This window comes from Salvelinus sp. IW2-2015, unplaced genomic scaffold, assembly GCF_002910315.2.
Source record: "Salvelinus sp. IW2-2015 unplaced genomic scaffold, ASM291031v2 Un_scaffold560, whole genome shotgun sequence".
NCBI lineage: Eukaryota > Metazoa > Chordata > Actinopteri > Salmoniformes > Salmonidae > Salvelinus > Salvelinus sp. IW2-2015.
Window position 1 is genome coordinate 403,042 of NW_019942573.1, and position 4,270 is coordinate 407,311.

Here is a 4,270-nt window from a genome sequence, read left to right on the forward strand (position 1 = left end):
AGAACAAAGGGCCTCCATCATTCTTAAATGGAAGAAGTTTGGAACCACCAAGACTCTTCCTAGAGCTGCCGCCTGGCCAAACTGAGCAATCGGGGACTTGGAGGTGACCAAGAACCTTGAGGGTCACTCTGACAGAGCTCTAGAGTTCCTCTGTGGAGATGGAAGAACCTTCCAGAAAGACAACCATCTCTGCAGCACTCACCACAATCAGGCCTTTATGGTGGAGTGACCAGACGGAAGCCACTCCTCAGAAAAAGGCACATGACAGCCCGCTTGGAGTTCCCAAAAGGCACCTAAAGACTCTAAGACCATGAAGAAACAAGATTCTCTGGTCTAATGAACACCTAACTAGATTGATCGCTTTGGCCTGAATGCCAAGCGTCACGTCTGGAGGAAACCTGGCATCATCCCTACGGTGAAGCACGGTGGTGGGGATATTTTTCAATGGCAGGGACTGGAGACTAGTCAGGATCAAGGCAATGATGAACGGAGCATAGTATAGAGAGATCCTTGATGAAGAACCCTGCTCCAGATGGCTCATGACCTCAGACTGGGGCGACGGTTCACCTTCCAACGGACAACAACCCTAAACACATATCAGAGACAACTCAGGAGTGGCTTCGGAGACAAGTCTCTGAATGTCCTTGAGCGCCCAGCCAGATCCCGGACTTGAAAACCGAATCGAACATCTTTGGAGAGACCTGAAAATATCTGTGCAGCAACGCTCCCATCCAACCTGACAGATCTTGAGAAGATTTAAAATCGCTGGCCAAACGATCTTCAAAAAAAGTATTGAGTAAAGGGTCTGAATAATAATGTAATTTTTACGGGGTTTCTAATTTAAATTAGCAAAAATGTTAAAAAAAATGTTGTTGCATTGTCATTATGGGGTATTGTTTAGTATTGATGAGGGGGGGAAAGATTTAATTACATTTTAGAATTAAATGTCAAGAGTATTGAAAACTTTCCAAAGGCACTGTAAAATTAAATTGTGGGATTACTTCAACAATAACAAAAATTCACTTAAAAATCACTTTTATTAAATGATATTCAAAATAAATTCTCCCATCAAACACCGAAAGCCAATTACATGTAATAAAATATAGATGGAATGCAATATAAAATTTAATGAAAATACTTCAGAATTATATCTGCACATCTTTGATGACGATTTTACGACAAATCCTGATAAGCCTTAATTTATTCAGAGACAGAAAGCTTAAGCACCAGTGTCTGGGTCCCTCACACACCTCTCCAGAAGCTGCAGGTAGGTGAGGTTCTCTGTGTGTTGGCGTCAAAAAAGCCCTTTTTGGTGTCATCTCAGGTCATCGAGGATCTGGTTCATTTCCTCATCAAAGTATCCTCTCTGGTACGCCCACTCTACTGGCACTCTATGACTGTACACTGGATCGATGATTCCACCAGTTGCAAATCTGTGCCTCAAGAAGGCGAATTCCATGGTCCTTGACAATTGAGTCCTTTTTCAAGGCCTGAACAGAAAATAGTGTTTCCTGTGTAGGGACTTTGTTATCCATGACTGCCCTCTCTGCTGAAAGCAGTTTGTTCTTCCACTCGTTCCCAACCACACCTTGAGCGGCTGCCTCTTCTACAGAGAGCTTCTTGTTCTTCAACATGGCGGTCAATGACAAAATCCAGTGGCAGCTTGAGCCTCCAGCAGAACCAGGGAGTTCCAGGAGTTAGAAGACCTTTGGATTTGGCCCTTGTAGATGCTCATGGTCTGTTTTGGTGGAACTGAACATATACACCTGCAATGCAATTAGTTCCCTCCAGGTACTTGGTACTGAGTCCATTTTTCACTCACTTGGTTCACTGTAGACTTTTCCTTGTGAGGTCTTCATAGAGTTCTTTCAAGATTTTTGAGGCAAGCAGCTCGCCAGCGGTGACATATCTTCCTGATGACCATGGAAGCTTATCTCGGTTGTTGTTGTGTAATGGTTGTTTTCTCTGACTTATGTCTCAGGTGGGTGGTGTGCATGTTGTCACTGAAGATGTTGTGTTTATTGTGGTGTATCTTTTTTGAATATTTGCGTATGAAATCTCCATGAAGCGTTCAATAGGGATTGCTCCAGATTTATACTGCTGCACAAAGCTCTCTCCTTCTCTCCTCTGTGATGTATTTGAGTAGAGGAGATCCCATGAGACACTTTCTGTCCTTGAAATTTGCCTCCGGCCTTAGTTGTTGTCATAGCCTTTAGAATGTTCTTGGCTTTGCTCATCAATGAAGAAGTAAAACTCTCCTTTGTGACAATTACGAGTAAGCTAAGGCCAGTATCGGTCTGTCAGCACACCTCTCCACAAGCTGGCAGGTAGGTGAGGTTCTCTTGTGTGTTGGGTCAAAAAAAGCCCTTGGTTTCATCTTCAGGGTCATCGAGGATTCTGGTTCATTTCCTCATCAAAGTATCCTCTCTGGACGCACCTCTACTGGCACTCTATGACTGTACACTGGTCGATGATATCCACCAGGTGGCAATCGTGCCTCAAGAAGGCGAATTCCAATGGTCCTTGACAATTAGATCCTTTTTCAAAGGCCTGGAACAAGGAAATAGTGTTGTCCTGTGTAGGGACCTTTGTATCCAGGACTGCCCTCTCTGCTGAAAGCAGTTTGTTCTTCCACTCGTTCCCAACGCACACCTTGAGCGGCCCCTCTTCTACAGAGAGGCTTCTTGTTCTTCACTGGGTCAATGACAAATCCAGTGGCAGCTGAGCCTCCAGCAGAACCAGGAGGTTCCAGGGTTAGAAGACCTTGGATTTGCCCGTAGATGCTCATGGTCTGTTTGTGACTGAACATATACACCTGCAATTGCTATTAGTTCCCTCCTAGGTACTTGTGTTACTGGATCCATTTCACTCACGTGGTTCACTGTGACTTTGTCCTGGTTTAGGTCGTTCATAGAGTTTCTGTCAATGATTTTTGAGGCAAGGCAGCTCTGCCAGCGTGACATTCGTTCCTGATACCATGGAAGCTTGTCTCTGTGGTTGTTTGTGTAATGCGTGTTTTCTCTGACTTTGTCTCAGGTGGTGGTGTGCATGTGTCACTGAAGATGTTAGTGTTATTGTGTGGTAGTCTTTTGGTTGAATATTGCTAGGATAATCTCCATGGAAGCGTGTCAATAGCGATTGCTCCAGATTTATACTGCTGCACAAGCTCTCTCCTTCTCTCCTCTGTGATGTATTTTGAGTAGAGGAGATCCCATAGAGACACTTTCTGTCCTTTGAAATTTGCCTCCGCCTTAGTTGTTGTCATAGCCTTTGAATGTTCTTGGTTTGCTCATCAATGAAGAAGAAAACTCTCCGTTTTGACAATTACGAGTAAGCTAAGGCCAGTATCTGGTCATGTCACACACCTCTCCACAAGCTGCAGGTAGGTGAGGTTCTCTTTGTGTTGGGGGGTCAAAAAACCTTTGGTGGCATCGTCAGGGTCATCGAGGATCTGGTGTCATTTCCTCATCAAAGTATCCTCTCTGGACGCACCTCTACTGCCACTCTGATGACTGTACACTGGATCGATGGATTCCACCAGTTCAATCTGTTGCCTCAAGAAGGCGAATTCCATGGTCCTTGACAATTAGATCCTTTTTCAAGGCCTGGAACAAGGAAATTAGTGTCCTGTGTAGGGATCTTTGTATCCAGTGACTGGCTCTCTCTGCTGAAGCAGTTGTGTTCTTCCACTCGTCCCAACCACACCTTTGAGCGGCTGCCTCTTCTACAGAGAGCTTTTGTTCTTCACTGGGTCAATGACAAATCCAGTGGCAGCTGAGCCTCCAGCAGAACCAGGGAGGTCCAGGGTTAGAAGACCTTTGGATTTGGCCTCGTAGATTGCTCATGGTCTGTTTGGGACTGAACATATTTACACCTGCAATGCTATTAGTTCCCTCCCAGTACTTGTGTACTGAGTCCATTTCACTCACTTTCACCTCTGGTCACTGTGACTTTTCCTGTGTTTAGGTCTTCATAGAGATTTCTTGTACAATAGGGATTTGAGGGCAAGCAGCCGCGCAGCCGGATGACATTCTTCCTGATACCATGGAAGCTTGGTTTCTTTCTGTGGTATGTTGTGTAAATGGTTGGTTACTCTGACTGTGTCTCAGGTGTGGTGTGCATAGTGTTGTCAGTGAAGATGTTGTGGTTATTGTGTGTGAGTCAGGTCTTTTGGTTGAATATTTGGCTAGATAATCTCCATGAAGCGTTCAATATGCATTGGCTCCCAGTTGATACTGCGTCCACAAAGTCTCTTCCTTTCATTCTCTCT

General features: G+C 44.8%; 2 pseudogenes; both read right to left on the reverse strand.

Annotated features, from left to right (window-relative positions):
- Window positions 1–1,219: 1,219 nt before the first annotated feature.
- On the reverse strand, window positions 1,220–3,266 carry LOC139023949 (plectin-like; annotated as a pseudogene).
- Window positions 3,267–3,321: 55 nt separating this feature from the next.
- The window catches only part of LOC139023950 (desmoplakin-A-like), a 1,172-nt pseudogene continuing 223 nt past the window's right edge, over window positions 3,322–4,270 (reverse strand).